At 35.6% G+C, this 21943-nt stretch overlaps 1 long non-coding RNA gene across 1 annotated transcript; it reads left to right on the forward strand.

Moving 5' to 3' along the window:
• The first annotated feature begins 297 nt into the window (after positions 1–297).
• On the forward strand, positions 298–21472 carry LOC107706522 (uncharacterized). The gene is made up of 3 exons (XR_001636154.1): positions 298–308; positions 4562–4566; positions 21346–21472. It is a non-coding gene; the product is annotated as an uncharacterized LOC107706522 (long non-coding RNA).
• The last annotated feature ends 471 nt before the right edge of the window (positions 21473–21943 follow it).

The following is a 21943-nucleotide window of genomic DNA, read 5'->3' on the forward strand; positions in this document are numbered from 1 at the left end:
TGTCTCTATTTGTTTCTCTGTTTTTTGCCACGGTAACTAGGATTTACACAAGCTTCAGTCTGGATCCAGAACACCTGAGAAGAGATGATGCCAACCCCTCAGAGGACCTCAGCCAACCATGAAACAAAATACAGAACTACCACATTTTGCTATAAGGTTGATTGCATCATATAATAATTGCTGTTAATAATGTTCATCATCTGTTTGATAACGTCTTTAATTGATTTTTTCATACATTTCTGCCATATGTACATTAACTGACAGTCACCACTGATAAGCTATAGGGTCAGGAAACCTATTGATTTAATGTAGACTAGTGTATTTTATATTTTTTTTTTAAATGGTAAACTGATGCTTGCGAAAATAAATGAGTTCGCTTGAAGAGGTAACACTGGTAAGAAACACCATCAAAACACTGACATTGACATGTTTTCATCTCAAATTTTCATAGATTATATCGTAAAAACGTTTGGGTTTTGTTTAAAATTTTAAAATATTCTTGGTGTTACTGCTAAAAAACATTTTGAGATGAGCTTTTCACAACTGTGATGACTATTTTCAACAGTTGTTAACATCGTAAATCTAGCATGTTTAACAATTTTTTTTAATTAAAGGGGTCATATGATGCGATTTAAATTTTTCCTTTCTCTTTGGAGTGTTACAAGCTCTTGGTGCATAAAGAAGATCTGTAAAGTTGCAAAGACTAAAGTCTCAAATCTTATATAAAAAGTATATTCTTTATAAAAGTTAAGAGTCAGCCACACCTACCTAAAACGGCTCGTTCTAACACGCCCCCACATACCTACATCACGATGTGGGAAGATTTGCATAAAGCCGCCCTAACACTTTGTGTTATATTACCTTAATGTGCATTAAAACTGTTAACGCTGCTGCATAAGTGTAAGTGAGAGAGTGATGGCAAATTTGACATGTTTATCTATTCCGACCAGTGTCTATATTTTCTCCTCTTTTGTACGGTTTTAGAAACACTATCATAGATTTTTTTTTTCTCTTTTGCAAATGAGAGCGCAAAAATTATATTTGTTGTAGGCCTACTTTCTGTTCACCATTGTAGAAGTTTACCCAACTATGATGACTTCTGCTTCGGTGAACCCCCTGGAAATGTGAAAAGGGTCCATTAAATTCCATTTAAAAATGTCAATCCCCCTGAAAGTATAAATATATATAAGTATAATATTGTATAAATTGCACACTGCATGCTTAATCTGGCCCTTAAAAATGACTTTAGGTGGTCCATCCTTCCAGGTTGAAATAGTTAAATAAAATACTAATTTTGACTTCAATAAAACCTGCCGATTTAGACATTACCACAGGAAACACATTTTTGCATTTCTTTGCCCAAAACTCTGGTATAGGCCTACTCAGCACATAATTAGCAACTGCACTACAATAAACTGCCATTTTAAATGAATACACTCTTTCAGATGCTACAGTAGCAAATTAAAGTAATTTAAAACCATTGAAAAAGTAATAAGAAGTGTAATGCTGGCCCGCAGGGAGCACTGACTGGCACTGTCCACTGACTGTGGTGCTGAAACCAGAGAAGCTCCTCAGGATGAGAGAGATCCTGAAACAATTCATTGTAATTAAGGGTAATTAAAGCAACACCTTTTTTTAGCTGGAGGTCTGGAATATAGATGCAAGTCAGCACGTCTTGACTTCAATAGACTATACTGTGCCATCAGGCAAGGCTAATTGGTCATTACATTGCCCTAAAATTGGTTCAATCGATCTTAATGAGCTTTTGTGAAGGTGATGTTTTTTTTCAACTTGCAGGCTCAAGACTTTCTCATTCAACAATACATGGATTACCCAAGTAAGCAAATCTTGCATTGGCTTATTTAAACAAGGTTTTATTGTATCTGTATAAGGTTTAAATGTACTTGTTTGTATTTGCACAGGAAGCACTTATTTTCCTATCAGATTACATTGTAAATTACAAATTGCCATCTGTTGATCATATCAGTTTCATATGTGAACTTCTGTAGGGATTAGAGCATCTGCTAAACACTTTAAATGTAAATGCAACTCTATTTATTTCTTTCACCCGCTCTCTACCAATGAAACAATATTTTGTACAAGTATACAACACAAATGTGTTATCATCATGCACAGGAGCCACTGAAGTTACTGTGTGCTTCAGCAGCACTCTGAACTGCTGATGTGCCATTATCTCCAGGTCACAAATTCTTTTGTGTACATTTCAAAAAGAAGAAATACCAAATACCAATTCCGATTATGAAAAGATGCCCATGCAATCATTATGAAGCAAAGACTTGTCTGTCATTTAAAAGAAAAAGGCTCTTTGAACTGTATTCATGAGTTACTGGATATAATCTTTCTAAGTTTTGCCCCCAGCTGGGTTCTCGTCTCCTATTCTCTTACACTCATCCAACCCCTTCACTCTGTCTGCTCTCCGTTTCCTGTCACTCTCTCTCTTTTTCATATATCCTGATGAAATTATGAAATATTAAACATACTTTTTTTGGTCCACATTCCTGCTTTCCTCCAGTTGCTTTGTGTGTTTCTTACTATGAGGCAAAAAGGAGACTGGCATGTCATGACACAAATGCACTGAAACATGCACATACAGACACACAAACACGCACATACATAACGTGTGAATTCTAGGGGTCACAAACAGTATATTTGGATTTAAACATACTGAAGCGATGACTGTAACTTTCTCAGCCAGTGTAGACTGAGAAATAAAAATATTCAGCAATCTAAATGTAAATGTAAGAGAAATTTATTGTTGGGTTTTCTGCACAATTACAGCATGCTAAATTTATTGGCCGTTACTGCTGATAGTGTGAGACAGAAAAAGAACTAACTTGAGAAAGGACAAGAGACAAGCCACAACGAAAGCATGACATGAATCTATCAACACTTCCTTTTCTTTTGTTACTTTATATACGTGAATACATACTATATCCATAATGTACATAAGAGTACATGAGTTCACATTTTCCATTACGTTTGACACATATTTTGCTGATCCATTACTATGAATCAATAGTTCTCAACTGGTGGGTCGCAGAGGGACCACCTTCCACCTCCATTACACTGTCATCGGTCGCCGCTTGAGGTTCAATGGGTCTTGAAGCAAAACCAGTGAAGAACCACTGCTCTAAATTACATTGCAGCCAAGCTCTCAGAACTTCATTTCACACACAAGTTGGAACATAAAAACGAATAGTTCAGCCAAAGATGAAAATGTTGTCATCATTCCTATGCCATTTCAAGCTTATAATATTTTCTTTCTTCTGCGGAAAGGTCATTTTAAGAAGAAGCACAAGAGTCATATGTAGCGCTGTTGAGATCCTGTGGCAATAGCTTGGCAGCATAAATCTCCATCTAGTTGGGTTGTATAGAAAAGAACAGCTCGGAAATTTAGCTTAACATCATCTTTTGTGTTTCTCACAAGAAAGGCCATCAGAAGGATTTGGAAATTAATGAACATTAGTATATGAAGACAAAAAAATTTTTTTTAACTAAACTATTTTACTAAAATAAAATAAAATACAAACCTGGTACTATTATGAACTGCATAGGTTGAACAATAGATTTTGTAATACTGACGTTTTAGTTTTACATTACAGTTCATTTTCTAAATGTCTCTTGAATGTGGTCAGCACAAGTCATGTTGGGAATCGTTCTCTCCCCTCTTTTAGTTGATAAGCCTATTAATTTTGATATCCAAAATGAGCACAATTATATGATTTGTTGCATTTTATTAACTGCATTTAGCATTGTTTTTCTTGCTGCTTGTGACCCTATCAAAACAAAACAAACTACTGTACATAATCTTAGGTAGGCACATGATTCTGTTCTTCCCCCTAAAAAGAGACTTTTAATGAGTCTCATTATACTGAATTCAGCTATGCAAACACAAAGAGAGACAGAGTGAACTACCATCCATCAGAAGCTGATAACAGAACACCTACAGACCCCCCAAAATTAGGTCACACGCACACATACTCACAGACACACGACCATTAAATATAGACACAAACACACACACACAAGACAGAAAAGTGAAGCTGCAGATGAAAGGCTGGGATTCCAGTGGTTGAATTTCATTCCGGCTGGCTTTATGTGCCCTGACTCCGACTGGGAATTTCATTACAGAAAACCACTCCTGTGTGAGAGACAACCACAGGTTATACATCCAATAAGGTGAGTGTGTGGGTGTGAGAATCTGTGCTTGTGTGTGTGTTTATTGCAGGCCCAGTGACACTCATAAAAATACATAAAGTGAAGGTCAGAAGACAGCGGACCCCTCTCACACCCATATAAAGGCAGTTTTCTAGTCTATGAAGCGACACACACGTAGTGTCTTTCAATTTTGGCTTTCTGAAATTTTAGAGAGTTCAAAAAAGCATATTTCCAACACTCACTAATTGTTTTAAATGAAAATCTGTCATTCGCTCACACACAACCAAATTAAGTGGGACAGAACATAAGATATTTACTGTATAAGAGTACCATATCAGTTGTTGACATATTTGATATGACTTCATTTATTGGTATCATTCAGTATTTGTTTATATGTGCTCATTTAATTTTTTATATATACTGTATATTTTTTTCATTTAGTTTTCCTTTGCATCATCTAACGCTCCCTTAAAATTAATCTTTAATAAGAATAACATTTAATAACACTGTTAAATGTCATCGTTAGCAAACACAAAATGAGTGTCCACTTTTCATACAGTACATAGTGTTTTGAATCCTAAATTTACTTAAAGCATTTTAATGATCCATTTTAGTTTTTATGTTTTATTTTTCATTTATTTAGACCAAATAGTATAGAATTTTAATATCAGCCATTTAATGGTTATCGGACATAACAAATAATTACTTAACATAATAAATAAACAACAAAATAAAAAATGACTGCTTATTGATTGACCATAAATGTAATAGTGCATGTCTACACAATAGAAGATTTTCCAATCCAAGCTACAGTTGTCAAACACGTTTTCTATAGGGGAAGATTTTTAGTTAATAACAACATAAATTTGTGTAAGTTTATCATATGGCTTCAATACACTTTGAATATAATGTATTTGTTGTATGAACTACTTTTATAATGTTTTTATGGAGCTCGACAGCCCTGGGTCCCCATGTGCATTTATATGGAAAGTGAAAATTCTTCAAACCTTCTTTTGTTTTACAAAAAAAATAAAATAATAAGTCATACAGGTTTGGAACAACATCAGAGTGAATATATTTATTTATTTATGGCTGAACTATCGCTTTAAGATGGAAGGAAGGGTATAAGAGTGACCCTCTTCTTTCTCCCTTTTCCTCTTTCCTGTTTTCAAACCATGGCAAACACAATCACTCACACAAACAACAGCATAATCAGTGCGTTAGTCTGACCTTCATGTAGGACCAAACCGACAGGTTATACAAACACACATCATTCTACACACCACAAACACATGTGTGCACAAACGTGGCACTAAATCAGTGATAATGTGCTCATTCAGAGATGTGTCATTTTAATTGGTTCTATAAAAAGACAAACATACATTCCCATTTACACACACACACACCAGAAGAAGAACAGCAGAGGGTCTTCTAATCAAGTCTGACAGGCGTGCCGTATACACGAGGGCTGAGTTAGCAGAATACAGTCCTCCGTGCACGTCTTACTACCTCTGAAATAAAGTATTGCCCCCACACATTAAATCAATGGCTATGTTTGCATTATCCCCCTGTGCTCCTCTGACCTATTGCTCTGAAACATCCCAGCCAGAGGAAGCCTCTCATCCCTTGTCAATTCCCCACTGAGCAGAGCCCTGCATATGAACAATTTTGGACTTTATCCAGAGGAGCATATTGCCTCATCCTGAAAATATATTATTTATCTGCTGTAGGGAATAATACTGGGTTATGATTCTTCATGATTAATCGCAGTTTTGGCTATTCCCTTAAACCTCTGCATTCAACACAAAAACCACTGCCATGAAAGATAAGATATAAGTAGAAAAAATACATTTTCCTTTTTTTAAAATGCCTTTTATGAAATATCTCAGTGGTGACAGTATTATTTAATAGATGGAGATTATTAAATACTATTATTAGAAGGCAAACATCCTACTTGTTATAAACCAGACTTAATAAATAATTACCTCTTAATAAATAAATAACTCTTAACAGTTCTCTGTCAGTGTTACGTATCCGGTCCATGAACTTCCGTCTGCTAGCCATCAGAGGTCACCCTTTCCATTTTCATTGACTCTCGCACTACACACTGTTGCATATCACCCCGGACTACATATCCCATCATTCATTGCACTGATTGCACACAGCACTGATTGCACACAGCTGTTCCATATCACTCACTCACTATTTAACACTCAATCTCACTCCTTTCTAACTGCCGAGTATTGTATGCGCTTATCGCAAGCAGTGATAGCTACTTTACAGAGCCCTCGTTAGTTTCCCAGCCCAGCCGGATTTATCCCTTTAGTCTCGCCCTTTTGATTCTGTTCGCCGTTCGTTGACCTTCGCTAGCCCTAGGATTATTCTTGTGTCTTGTCCACCATATTCCTGTTTGCCGTTGTCTGACCCATGCCTGTTTCTGACCACGCCTGTGAATAAAGCTTGCACATGGATCCGCACGTCTCACGTCTCGTCAGCCACGTTACAATCAGATTTACCATTCTAAGGATGCACAGATATTAAATTTATGGCCGATACCTATAATCTGATATTTTTAATGATTTAGCTAATAATGATAAATAGCTATTTTGGCTAAATAAATTTAGAAAAATAAGGCACTAAACACTAAAATCAATAGTTTAAATGCTACAAGTGAATTTAAGCATTATATAACATTATAATGTACAATATGAAAATTGGATATTCATTTTGAGATTTGCTAAATATTACATTCAGGAGTGTTATGTCAGTGTTTTTATAGATTAAGTGAGTGTTATAAGTCAAAAAGTCAAAAGTACAAAAATGAGCAAAAGTACTGTGCTCCAAATGTAAAAATATGCACAATTAAATATTCAACACAAATAAATAAATAACACTATGGTACTAATATACTTCTCTATATTATATTCACCATATACAACATATTTTCATATTTTTAGAACATTGTTAAAGGGAGTACAGTTAAAGTAAGCTTCCAAGCAAATCAATTAAAAATGTGTGACAATTCATGTCAGACATAGGATTCTCATGTGCCTATGCAGAGGAGGACACAGACCTACCAGAAGTCACCTCTGCAATCTTTGAAGTGTTGTCATCTATTTGCCTTTTTGAAATAACTGATTTTATTGCAACATTTGTACTGTAGAATTATTTTCTGTTGTGCAACATTACAGTAACCCCTCTACAAATCAGCATTATGACATTTAAGCTTTTATTAATTTAGAAAAAATATATACGGTATATAAAATGATGTTCTGTCATTCTATCTCACTCCATGGAGAATCAGCTTGTCTTTCTTTCATCAACATCTTTCCTTGGTGAACCATGACAAACAAGTCACACTTTCACTCTCCCTCATATTACAGTAAAAGCACAAAAAACAGAATAATGCCTTAAAATATTCATACTTCATATCAAAGCATTTCACATATTGAAATTAATATTACATAGAACAGAGCTCTGAATATGTGGATCTTTGTTAAAGCAGATGCAAACACACTGAAACACTCTTGGCAAACCAGTCACCTTTTGACGGGCCAAAAAGTGGTCTTTTATTCTCCGCAAAGTGAGAGGTTTAATTTTTGGCTGTTTTCTAAGAATACTAAAAGCACTTGAATGAAGCGGCAGACCACTTGACAGCTTAAAATCATGCAGAGAAATCGCCTAAGATGGTGTGAAAGCTAGGAAGAAGTTCAAAGAATCTCATTGTTAAGCTGATATTATGAATCACCAAACAGCCAGGGGTAATGCAGACTAAAGCATGAATTCTCCATTCAGAGCACATGTATCTTTCAATTACTGCAGGAGTGAGTATGAATTTGTAACACTACATAATTATACTGCAGGTCATGCTCGCGCTCACTGCATAAATATAACCTGGGAATGAACAATGGCAATTTCCATTCCACTGTTCATTATCAGGCTAATATAAAGTTGTTCTTAGTCTTATGGGACCAAACGTGTAGCTACAAAGAGATTGTGATTTGTGTGCACTAGAACCACTGCTGTGGTGTTTGGGCAATTCTTCTTGGCTCGTCAGGGTGCATGCTGAATATGAAATACATCACTAATGAATTACTGCTAAAGATTATTACAAGGTATATTAGTATCTGGAACGTCCTCCTGAGTGCGGTTTTGTTGGAAACCTGTAAGAGTTTGTGCTAGTCCGCATGAATGAGACAATGACATGCAGCACATAAAGACTGTCTGTGCCATTTAAACAAATTAGGTGTAAAAGCGAGCAAAATGCAAGTAAAAGTTATATAATTAAAGCTCATTTATACTGAAGAGGGACTCCATTATCTTTTAATCTTCCCTAATCTCTTCTTGGCCATGTGTTTCTCAGAGTTCTCTGAATAAATTGGTGCAGCTACATTATTACGCCCCCTGCCACCAAAGATAATGAGCTCAAATGATTGCTGGAATTCATGTCTAATCAGACGTCTTTTTGAGGGGAGGGAGGAGTGAAGTCTAAAGTGAAGTCCCATGATTTAGACATTTTGATATTTCGATAATTCTTAGGAATAATTATTGCTTTAATTAATATTGCCATAACTAAACTTAGATATACTACATAAATAGATGTTTCAACAAAAGCTATTGATTAATTTTTGCAGGGATCTGTACTTCAGACTTATAATGAAACAGAATCCCTGATGTTTTTACAATTCATTCTAATTATTACAATCATTATGATTTAAAAAAGGCTGTTGAGTCAGTGTCTTAAGTACTTCATTATTAGTATATTAGTAATTGTCTTCATATACTAATGATGGCTTCTGATGGCCTTTCTTGTGAGAAACACAAAAGATTATGTTAATTATTACATTAGTAATAATTTTCACTCTTAGTTCTTTTTTTTATAGCAGAACCTTTTAAAATTCCACAAGGAACTTTTAATTAAAATAATGAAATATAAAATAAAATAAAATAAAATAAATAAAATATCAATGTATTGGTGTTTTAAAGAATCCAGAAACCCAAACATGCAACTGAAGAACCTATAAATGGAAAGTCAACAGCTTTGGTGCTCAAAAAAAAAATCAGTGCTGAAAACAATATTTTTGGAGTCTGTGATACAACGTAAAAGGCTTTGTGTGGGTCACTAAGTATGTTGTTGAATCTGTCTCTCTTGTCTGCTGTGATTGGCTAAATAACTAATGTGCCTAAACAACATGAAAAAATCAGCTTTATCATCAAAAGAATATGAATAAGAATTAGGAACAAGCAATTCCAAGTGATTTTGTTTAGTTATTGTATCAGCTCTTAATAGATGACATTGAACGGAAGGGCTGTTGTGTACAGAACATTTTTAACTCAACACCAGCAACTTTTACAGAACAACACAAAACAAAAGGTACTATGATTGATTTCAATAACAAAGGACATAAATGATCGTCTAAGACTTGAACGGAAGAGTACGTATGTGCGCGCAAATGTATGTTTGTGTGTGTGTAGATTTCCTTGACATTGTGTTATCTCTCTTCTTATATAGGATATAATGAATGAAAATATGAGTCTGTGTGTGCTAAAGTCAATGTTTTGTGTGTGTTAAATGATTGCATTTGTTGGTGTGTGCTGTATGTATGTGTTGGGGAGGTTGTGGGAAGGCTGTTAAGATTTATTAATATTAGTAGAAGAGCAATGAGGCCTAATGTGACAGGAGGCGATAGGAAGAGAAAGTAAATGTCAGCCCTTGTTCACAGTTACCCATAATGCACTACTCTCCTCCAAAGTGACAGACACTCATCTATAATGCACAGAAAATTTAACAGTTTCTCTCTCTCACACACACACACATACACACACAGACATATAACTGTCTTTGCTCTATCTTTCTTATGTTCATTCATACTCTGTTTCCTATCAAAGGAACTTTTAAGCTGAATTTTGGACCACAGTTCAATCAAACCTAGCAATTAAAACACAAATGATCATTTTTCTTGCACTCTCTTTTCTCTCAGTGTCAGTGAAATCAGCAATAAGAAAGTGGAAAAGCTTGTCTGAGAAAGAGAAAGTTATAAAAAAGTAATTAAAAAAGTCAAAAGAAAAAGGAAGAGAAAAAAAGAAGGCATGTCAAAAATGAAAGAAATGGTTCCTCCAAAAGCAAACATTTTTCAAAAAAGATCATCATAAAAGTGCGTAACACCAAAATCTTCCCATCCATTAAGCTGTTAACAGCTGAAAACATCTATGTATTGGTGCTTTAAAGAACCCAGAAACCAAAACGCTCATAATGGAACATCAAGAATGTTTAAATCTCCAGAGAACCATATGATTCAACTGTCTGCAACTGGTTCATTAGGTGCATCACAAATCGCGTACTTATGCACTAGGCCTATTCTATGATGTTTTGTAGTATAAATACTGCGAGTAGTGTGTTCACACTGAAAATGTAAAAAAGAAAAAGTGCGCTTTAAATACCTGGATGATGGACTTAAATAACTGAAAAAATTAATGTTGGACACTTCATCCACTCAACTGTCACAGCTTTAATCATGTCGCGAAGGGGGAGGGGCTATCAGACTCCAATTATTAATGACAAAATAACCTTATAAAATTCATACACTACATGGTTGAATACATAGTGCAAAAGTACATAGTGTATAAGTGCATAGTGTATAGTGTGTCATTTGGGACGCAGTTATTGAGTCAGTAAGTACTCAAGAACCAGATCAGTTAGATTTGTGAGAGAATCGGTTAGACCAGTTTTGTGAACTGATAAACCAATTAATCGTCTTTATTAACTTTCTTTATATAGAAAAGGATGGCCAGAAATAAATTTATGTTACACAGAAGAAAAAGTGTAGAAAAGGGTAAGTACATTTTTGGGTGAACTGTCCATATCATGGACTAAAATCACATAATTTCTATTTCATGGTGATTTGTAATAGCATAATCCAGATTTCCCCTCTTCCAAAATGAGGTGTATTTGCTCTTGCTCTCTCTCTCTCTCTCTCTCTCTCTCTCTCTCTCTCTTTCTATGGTGCAATGCATTATCAAATCATTAATGGGGAAAAAAAAACATTTCTGCAATTTTGCACCAAGAAATTAGTATATTTTCCACCATGAATTGCTCTCCCAACAAAGGGGGCCAAGCAGTTAAATCCCTTCAGGGCTGTTATCATGATTATGAGAATTCTGCGGGACTCGAGAGAGATTGAAGTGGAAGCATTTCAGCTGTCCATTAGGAATTTCCCATCTGGACACAAACCCAGCACAGCTGCAAGTCCCGCAGAGAAGCGAGCAGGGGGTAGATGAGGTGAATTTAGTGGGGATGCTGTGATTAATTGTATTTTGAATGACAAGATAGAGACGTGCAAAGAGAGGTAACATGAACAAGGGAGGCAATGTGTCTTGCTCACAAATGCCGCTATTAATCACTCCTATTCTGTTATTTATATGTAGCTATATGAAGGAGCCTGTAAATCCAATTCTGTCAATAATACTTCAAGGACATTTAAACGGCTGCTTCAATAACTAGCCTATATTTTTATTCTGAAAAAAAATTCTCTATCTATTAATATCTCCATCTTGCTTTAATCAAAATCAAGGAGAGATCTTAGAGCTCAAGTCAAGTATCCCTTTATAATGTCCCTCCATAATGGATAGAACATAAAATCGGTTTACTAGCCACTTTGTTAGGTAAACCTGTTCAACTGCTCATTAACGGAATCTAATCAGCCAATCACATGGGAGCAACTCAAAGCATTTAGACATGGTCAAGACGATCTGCTGAATGGGGCAGAAAGGTGATTTAAGTGACTTTGGCATGGTAGACGTGCCAGACAGGCTGGTCTGAGTATTTCAGAAACTGCTAATCTACTGGGATTTTCAGGCACAACCATCTCTATGGTTTACAGAGAATGGTCTGAAAAAGAGAAACTATCCAGTGAGCGGCAGCGGGCGAAAATGTCTTGTTGACGCCAGAGCTCAGAGGAAATGGGCAGACTGGTTCGAGCTGATAGAAAGGCAACAGTACCTCAAATAACCAATCGTTATAACTGAGTAGAGCTGCATGATTAATCATAAAAAAAATAGCGTAAACTCAATTCAATCACCCACACAATCTTATTAAAATAAAATAAATAAAATATCAATGTATTGGTGTTTTAAAGAATCCAGAAACCCAAACATGCAACTGAAGAACCTATAAATGGAAAGTCAACAGCTTTGGTGCTCAAAAAAAAAATCAGTGCTGAAAACAATATTTTTGGAGTCTGTGATACAACGTAAAAGGCTTTGTGTGGGTCACTAAGTATGTTGTTGAATCTGTCTCTCTTGTCTGCTGTGATTGGCTAAATAACTAATGTGCCTAAACAACATGAAAAAATCAGCTTTATCATCAAAAGAATATGAATAAGAATTAGGAACAAGCAATTCCAAGTGATTTTGTTTAGTTATTGTATCAGCTCTTAATAGATGACATTGAACGGAAGGGCTGTTGTGTACAGAACATTTTTAACTCAACACCAGCAACTTTTACAGAACAACACAAAACAAAAGGTACTATGATTGATTTCAATAACAAAGGACATAAATGATCGTCTAAGACTTGAACGGAAGAGTACGTATGTGCGCGCAAATGTATGTTTGTGTGTGTGTAGATTTCCTTGACATTGTGTTATCTCTCTTCTTATATAGGATATAATGAATGAAAATATGAGTCTGTGTGTGCTAAAGTCAATGTTTTGTGTGTGTTAAATGATTGCATTTGTTGGTGTGTGCTGTATGTATGTGTTGGGGAGGTTGTGGGAAGGCTGTTAAGATTTATTAATATTAGTAGAAGAGCAATGAGGCCTAATGTGACAGGAGGCGATAGGAAGAGAAAGTAAATGTCAGCCCTTGTTCACAGTTACCCATAATGCACTACTCTCCTCCAAAGTGACAGACACTCATCTATAATGCACAGAAAATTTAACAGTTTCTCTCTCTCACACACACACACATACACACACAGACATATAACTGTCTTTGCTCTATCTTTCTTATGTTCATTCATACTCTGTTTCCTATCAAAGGAACTTTTAAGCTGAATTTTGGACCACAGTTCAATCAAACCTAGCAATTAAAACACAAATGATCATTTTTCTTGCACTCTCTTTTCTCTCAGTGTCAGTGAAATCAGCAATAAGAAAGTGGAAAAGCTTGTCTGAGAAAGAGAAAGTTATAAAAAAGTAATTAAAAAAGTCAAAAGAAAAAGGAAGAGAAAAAAAGAAGGCATGTCAAAAATGAAAGAAATGGTTCCTCCAAAAGCAAACATTTTTCAAAAAAGATCATCATAAAAGTGCGTAACACCAAAATCTTCCCATCCATTAAGCTGTTAACAGCTGAAAACATCTATGTATTGGTGCTTTAAAGAACCCAGAAACCAAAACGCTCATAATGGAACATCAAGAATGTTTAAATCTCCAGAGAACCATATGATTCAACTGTCTGCAACTGGTTCATTAGGTGCATCACAAATCGCGTACTTATGCACTAGGCCTATTCTATGATGTTTTGTAGTATAAATACTGCGAGTAGTGTGTTCACACTGAAAATGTAAAAAAGAAAAAGTGCGCTTTAAATACCTGGATGATGGACTTAAATAACTGAAAAAATTAATGTTGGACACTTCATCCACTCAACTGTCACAGCTTTAATCATGTCGCGAAGGGGGAGGGGCTATCAGACTCCAATTATTAATGACAAAATAACCTTATAAAATTCATACACTACATGGTTGAATACATAGTGCAAAAGTACATAGTGTATAAGTGCATAGTGTATAGTGTGTCATTTGGGACGCAGTTATTGAGTCAGTAAGTACTCAAGAACCAGATCAGTTAGATTTGTGAGAGAATCGGTTAGACCAGTTTTGTGAACTGATAAACCAATTAATCGTCTTTATTAACTTTCTTTATATAGAAAAGGATGGCCAGAAATAAATTTATGTTACACAGAAGAAAAAGTGTAGAAAAGGGTAAGTACATTTTTGGGTGAACTGTCCATATCATGGACTAAAATCACATAATTTCTATTTCATGGTGATTTGTAATAGCATAATCCAGATTTCCCCTCTTCCAAAATGAGGTGTATTTGCTCTTGCTCTCTCTCTCTCTCTCTCTCTCTCTCTCTCTCTCTCTTTCTATGGTGCAATGCATTATCAAATCATTAATGGGGAAAAAAAAACATTTCTGCAATTTTGCACCAAGAAATTAGTATATTTTCCACCATGAATTGCTCTCCCAACAAAGGGGGCCAAGCAGTTAAATCCCTTCAGGGCTGTTATCATGATTATGAGAATTCTGCGGGACTCGAGAGAGATTGAAGTGGAAGCATTTCAGCTGTCCATTAGGAATTTCCCATCTGGACACAAACCCAGCACAGCTGCAAGTCCCGCAGAGAAGCGAGCAGGGGGTAGATGAGGTGAATTTAGTGGGGATGCTGTGATTAATTGTATTTTGAATGACAAGATAGAGACGTGCAAAGAGAGGTAACATGAACAAGGGAGGCAATGTGTCTTGCTCACAAATGCCGCTATTAATCACTCCTATTCTGTTATTTATATGTAGCTATATGAAGGAGCCTGTAAATCCAATTCTGTCAATAATACTTCAAGGACATTTAAACGGCTGCTTCAATAACTAGCCTATATTTTTATTCTGAAAAAAAATTCTCTATCTATTAATATCTCCATCTTGCTTTAATCAAAATCAAGGAGAGATCTTAGAGCTCAAGTCAAGTATCCCTTTATAATGTCCCTCCATAATGGATAGAACATAAAATCGGTTTACTAGCCACTTTGTTAGGTAAACCTGTTCAACTGCTCATTAACGGAATCTAATCAGCCAATCACATGGGAGCAACTCAAAGCATTTAGACATGGTCAAGACGATCTGCTGAATGGGGCAGAAAGGTGATTTAAGTGACTTTGGCATGGTAGACGTGCCAGACAGGCTGGTCTGAGTATTTCAGAAACTGCTAATCTACTGGGATTTTCAGGCACAACCATCTCTATGGTTTACAGAGAATGGTCTGAAAAAGAGAAACTATCCAGTGAGCGGCAGCGGGCGAAAATGTCTTGTTGACGCCAGAGCTCAGAGGAAATGGGCAGACTGGTTCGAGCTGATAGAAAGGCAACAGTACCTCAAATAACCAATCGTTATAACTGAGTAGAGCTGCATGATTAATCATAAAAAAAATAGCGTAAACTCAATTCAATCACCCACACAATCTTATTCCTAAATGACAATGATTCAGCTATGTCTATCAAACTTTTGGCCCAGAAGTTGTCACGAATAGGTATATGAAACAGCTTCACAAATAGTCTTTTTTAATGACAAAGTATCATTACGTCTGTGTTACAAACATTCAAATAATCACAGAGGCACTGGGACAATAATTTATAGTGTGGATATAAAAACTGATGTCTACAGTAGATATTTAGTTTGTAACAAACAATAGTTTGGTTATCAGGCTTTTATTATTTAACATTGCCCAATAAATAGGTTGTCAAGTAAAAACAAATGGATTTAGTTCTGTAGTAACAGAAAATAAAAAGCAAGTGTTTCCACAGAATGTGCTTAATGTGACAGAAATGGTCACAAATGTTTTCAACAATAAGTCCAACACATTCTCAAAGATTTCTGAAATGCTGCACACACACAGAAAAGAGCATCATCTTTTCTCTTTAGAGAACACAGGGCTATCAGAGCTTTCAAAAAGATATACTTTTCCAAGCAACAACATTTCATTACCATTTAGTCAATAACAAAATTACATATTCAATATTCATTCAGTTTTCCACAGAAATTAAGTCAATAAACTAAAGCAATAACAAACAACACATATTCTTCAGATAAGTCTAAGTCTAAGAAGATAAGTCTAAGTCTAAAAGTTAACAGCTGGCCATCCATAATCTTATACTGAGAAGCACAGCAGGAAGTGATTGATCCACCATGAAAGCAGACTTGTGTGTGCGGACCGTGAGAGGTTCATGTCCGCCTGGCATTAATGTTAACATTTGTGCATGACATAATAATCTAATTATGTGTGATGTATTCGATAAGCATAACAAGACATCCTTGAAAATAGGCACGGTAGAATTGACCAATCAAAGCACAGAAGAGAACGGTCTGTGAATGTCAAGCAGAACAGATTGCAGAAAGGGAGCTCACCTAAAAACACTGAACTGCTGTTCAAAAGTAAAACCTGAAACCACAGACATGGGGACCATTTTATGATCCCAGTTTAGGAAAAACAGCTCAATTAACAGACTAAATAATATAAACAGAAGTGCAAAAAGGTTTCTGGGATGGTTAGAAAATGAAAGTGTGTGGGTTTACTTGGCAGTATATACAGGTGCATCTCAATAAATTAGAATGTCGTGGAAAAGTTCGTTTATTTCAGTAATTCAAAATGCACCTGTACTTTGGGGACAAAAGAGTCTCTAGAAATTAGCTAAATCTGCCAAAATCTCCCAGTTTGGACATATGGAGATGACATTTTAGTTGGAAAGAAAGCAAGAAAGAAAGAAAGAAAGAAAGAAAACAAGAAAGAAAGAAAGAAAAAATATTTTTAATAATTGTATACAGAAATACATCTTTTCTAAAAATGCCTTTCTTAGGGCTAGTCTGTAGTAATTATAACTATCGGATCTCATTCGAAAAAGTAACTATTTTACAATGTGGTAATTTTGTATGAAATCCTGTGATTTAGTTTGTACAAAAACAAACATAAATGTAAGTAATAAGGATCACCCCAAACTCAGTGATGTGTAAGCAGATCATACAAAACATAAGAATGAGATTGTAAAAATTCAAATGAATTCACCACCAATTCACCAAAATGTAAAAATTTTATGAATTGGCATGAATGTATGTTGAAATATAATAAGGTTTATATAAAAAAAAAAGGAGCAAAACTTTAGGCCAAGTAAATGTGTGTACTGTACGTGTGTGATCACAAAGCAAGCTAAATCCATATTGTAAATCAAAATAGGTACAAAAAAGGGACAGACATTAATATATAATGACCAGTAAAGCCATAGCTCTCTTCTGAATGTCCATAATGCAAGAACACATACCTCAGCAGCATATGGAATAAATAATACAGAAGTGTCTGCAAAACATTGTTTCTATGCAACCATTTTGATAGGAAAATGTAAAATTTTGACATGCACTCAGGTCTTGTCCTTGAAGGAAGCCATATTTATTCCTGCTTCTTATTAATTGCTAACAGCCATGCTAAAATAAACCTGTTCCAAAGTTCACATTCCTATAATGTGCGATTTAAAAAAAAGTAAATGTACAATCAGTTGACAGTTCTACAGAATCTAAAGCATGCAACAATATTTGCATGAACAATTAAGCTGCCAGATTTCTGCAAAGGTCAATCCCAACAAGGTCACAGGGAGGGGTCACAGGGTTAAAACACTTGAAGTGTGCAATTAACCTTGTGTTGAGAGAAAGAAATAGTGATACACATAGAGACAGTGAGTGAGTGAGTGAGTGAGTGAGAGAGAGAGAGAGGGGGATGTAAAAAGAGGCAAATAATTACACTAATGGAGAGGAATTAGATCAGTAGCATTTAGTGGAGAAAGCTGAGTAATTGAATTAACCGGGTTTTGAATAATTCCTCTTTCATTCTACCTATTTGCTCATTAAATGGATTTGCCATGGATAATTTAACCTGCTTCATCCAAATTAATCAATGTGGTTGAAACTTCACTTCCGTTGTTGTAGTGCATCCCTTATCCGAGACAAAAATCTGAAATCTCTGTCCCATTTCATCAATTACACAATAAAAGAAAACAATAAAATACAGCCAATGATGTGATAATTATACTCTCTTCCTTTCCTCCATTCTTTTTCTCTCTCTTGCCTTCCGTTGGGTTTTGTCATATTGCTTGTTGCCAAATTCCACCCACAACCCTATGAAACATTTTTATTGCCGGAGTAAATTTAGAATAAGTTTGTACTTTAGTGTTTATTTAATAGTGTGAGCTGGGAACGTATTTTAGGTGTCTATGAGTGTAGGCTGCTGTATTTAATAATGGCATTGCTCCATATTGGCTGGATTCCACCACCTTCATTCTTGTCTGCTATTGTCTGTCTCATACATTGTTCTATTGTTTCTTTCCTCAGCCACACACATATGCATAAACAACACACACACTACACATTTAGTCCCAGCAGGAACAGTCAGATGTTTCTCTTGCCCACATCTGTGAGATCTTGTAAACATGAATATTCTTTGTACACCTGACATGCCTTCGCTTCCCTTTCATTCAATCCAGTTCGACTCAAGGTTTACTGGTGTGCATGATAATTGGAGAATAGTATTGGAAAAGCACTGGTTATGAACACACTTTTTTCAAAAAGAATAGGCCTATCAGAAGCGAATTAACTTACTGCCAGTATGTCTACATTGTTGTTATTTTCTGTCATTTTTAATATACATTTAATAAAACATTTCAGTTAAAGACAATGGCTATTAAAATATCAAAAATTAATAAATGCATAAATAAAAAGTGATTAAAAAGGGTTAGTTTACTGGAAAATTTAAAGGTTTAGTTGTGGAGCACCTAATGATATGGGGATTTCTGAACTTCCGAGCTCCAAAACTACAAACAAGGATCACAGAAATAATTGTACGACACTATATTCCAAGTCTTCTAAAGTCATACAACAGTTCTGTGTGAGCAAAAGAACGGAATTGAAGTTGTTATTCCCTGAAAATCTCCCCTTCCGCCATTAAAACCTGCCATATTAATTGCACACACGAGAATGTTATTGTTTACTCAAGTGCAGTGCAGTGAACTTTACCATATAAGGAGAAGAGGGAGGAAACTGCTCACAAACGTCATTGCTTCTCTTTTGTTTAAATGCTGCAAATTGAAATGTGAAGTAGTGAAGTAGTGCACAAGATGTGAGAACCACTGTATAGGGAATTCTCCCGCGCTCCACTTGCAATACCTCTACAGATCTCTAGGGGTCGCGCCACACAACTTTGAGAACCACTGATGACTGATAGTTTCTTTAACATTCATATTTCACATACCGGCAGTGGTGGACAGTAACGGAGTAGTTTTAATTCGTTACTGTACTTAAGTAAATTTTTCAAGTATCTGTACTTTACTGGAGTAGTTTTAGTTTGAGTAACTTTTACTTTTACTTCACTACATTCCAAAGCATAAGATCGTACTTCTTACTTCAATACCGGTACTTGTATTTCTTATTATGTTTAAAATATAAAACCTGTTCATTTCCAACTGCAATTACCATTACTGGGCAGGATAAAAAATAGACCTAATAAGCAGAGTATGTATTTGAGGGGGGAAAAAATGTAAAGCACATATGCAGACAAATACATTCACAACACACAGACACACACATTTAATAATAGTTTGTGTCATTGTTGAGATCTCTTCACAAGGCAAAGTCTCCATTTGCTCTTCCGTTGTTGTCTAGGAGATGCAAGTGAGATTTTTTTCAATATTTTTTTCTTTCCATGCTCTCTTCCTTCCTTGTGGTTTTATCTCTTTCTTCCACCAGAGAATACATACATGAGCACAATTTGTGAGTGTCTGATTACTTAAAGGCAGAAATTAAGACAATAAATTCCGAACCTAAGCTGACCTTTTACACAGCTCCAAAAACACATTTCCTAAAAAGAATGAAAAAAAAAAAAAAACAGAATTCCCCACACCCCACCTCTCACTGCAGTAGGAAAAGAAACACAGAAAAAATGTAGGAGTTCTTGGAATTCGTAGTACACAGTTCAAAATCCTCCCTGATAAAGCCAAAATTGGTGTGCTTCAGATTTTACTAGGCAGATGTCATCTGTGTTCTCACAAACATTCTCTGCTCATACAAAACAAATGGGGGGATTTATGAGGTGGAATTGCTCAGCGACAGAAGCCAGGAAGAACATATTCTGACCAAAATCTGTTGTGTTCAGATGTCTGTATCTGTGAGTCAAAAACTGTATCAGAACAGAGGAAGCAATTCCAGCTCTTCACATCAATTATGTAAGAAGATAACAGTCAGTAAACACTTCACACAATAAACGCTGTATTCTCCCGATACCTCCTTCAAAAACATGACAATATGTGCAAATGAACTCCCATGTTCATCAAGCTGTCAGAGAGTAACACACCACCATGTTTCTTCTCATTCTTCTTATGTAAATCCGTCCCATCACGTCAATGTCAATCCCACAGTGAGTAAATATCATCCATGTGATTACTCTTCATATGCTATACTGCCGTCACACACTGTTTAGCAATATTGGACTAAAATTAAAGAATGCATTAGGATGATGTCACATTCTGTACTTAATGAACCAAATAAACCCCAGATTTCAACACAGGAGGCAGAGCGGGAAACGTTCCAGGTCGTGATGTGCCGAAGAGGTTTGGGGGAGAGGGACATGACCTTAAATATTCCAGCTTGTGAATGCCAAATACATCTGTGTTTGTCTGACAGAGAGAGAAAGAAAGAGAGCATCTCTATTTTTGTTCAAGGAAAACAAAACCTTTCAAAATGTGTTTTAATGCCTTTGAAAAAAACTAACAGGTTTTGTAAAAAGAAAAATTTTTTGAAAAATGCAAGAGGCCATTAGGGTGAATCAGTTGAAACGATCGAGAGAGAAAAAAAAAACATGAATTATAACCCCAGGTATTTGTACCTTAGGAGTACACATACAGTATATACTTTATATAAATACTGAAATGACTTCTGGTCGCAATGAAAATTGTCTTGCCCTTGCGCTCACATGTACGCAGAATTCTCCTTGAAAAACTACTGCAATTTTTCTGTGGAGAATCTACCCTGTAATTTCTGCATAAAACCATTAGCCTTCCATATCTGTCCTTGGTTTACCAAGCATCATAACAAACATTTCTTTCTTCATCTGCGTTAACTATCATTGCTGTGCCTCCGCATTTCCTGTTGACATCTCGGAAATTACTGACATTTTTGGCCAACGTCATCCAAATATCATAATTGCCCATTCTTTCCTGTGAGTTACTCTGGTCTCATTTCCTTATGATACCAGATGCAAATGAGAAGATCTGTTCATGGCTGGGAGAGCTAGGAGGCGAACACTATTTAATTATGTTTGAGTTCAAATACTGTAGACAGACCATGTTCCAATTTAGAGTTTGTAACTGCTAACAGTGAATTTCAGATGCTTTCTTTTCAGACAGGTTTTCTGAACGATTCTCACCACTCATGCCCTCACTAATGAATGCAACCATGACTGCATGCAGCTCACAAAAAATAATTAAATAAATAAATAAATAAAAAATTGTATCACAGTCCAGCATCACAGAAACACACTGACACATGCTAATTAATCAGAGTGTAATGCAACACTCAAAATGTCAACACTGAGCAACAGTCCACTTTTAAAAGAATATTCTGTACAAATTATGTTCAGTCAAAAGCATTTGAGGCACAATGTCAATTACCACAAAAAATAAAAAATTATTTAAAAATACATAATTAAAAAAAGCCATCAATGGAAGTAAATAGGGGCCAATTTCTGGAAGACTTAACAGCAGAAATGTGAACCTGAATGAAAAGCACTCACCTTAATTCTTCTATTAAAACCTGTAAGGTAAGGGTTGCAAATCATTCTTTTTAAATTTACAATAATTTTTGGGTTCTGGGTGATCCTAAAAGGTAGTAAAATAAGAAGATAACAGTCAGTAAACACTTCACACAATAAACGCTGTATTCTCCCGATACCTCCTTCA

This window comes from Sinocyclocheilus rhinocerous, unplaced genomic scaffold (genome assembly GCF_001515625.1).
Source record: "Sinocyclocheilus rhinocerous isolate Xijiao unplaced genomic scaffold, SAMN03320098_v1.1 scaffold1333, whole genome shotgun sequence".
In the NCBI taxonomy this organism is placed as follows: domain Eukaryota; kingdom Metazoa; phylum Chordata; class Actinopteri; order Cypriniformes; family Cyprinidae; genus Sinocyclocheilus; species Sinocyclocheilus rhinocerous.